Below are 259 nucleotides of genomic sequence, written 5' to 3'. Positions count from 1 at the left end.
AGCACCTGCTTTAACTCAGGGCATGCGAACTTCACAATGTTCTCTAGTACTAGGTCGTATCTTCCACCTACCACAACTGACACTGCTGTGAGGTAGAAATAATGTTCTGCCCATGACCTGAATTTCTCCTTTTTTGATAATAAAATCTTTGTAGCTTGGGCGGTTGATATCTTGCACGCAAAAATCTTGGTGAGTTGGTCAATAGCATGTCCAAATGGGGGATAATCATCCCACCATTGATGGATTCTTCTCTGGAAGC

The sequence above is a fragment of the Plasmopara halstedii genome (assembly GCF_900000015.1).
Source record: "Plasmopara halstedii genome assembly, contig: Scaffold_1561, whole genome shotgun sequence".
NCBI lineage: Eukaryota > Oomycota > Peronosporomycetes > Peronosporales > Peronosporaceae > Plasmopara > Plasmopara halstedii.
This window is presented reverse-complemented; position numbering follows the sequence as displayed.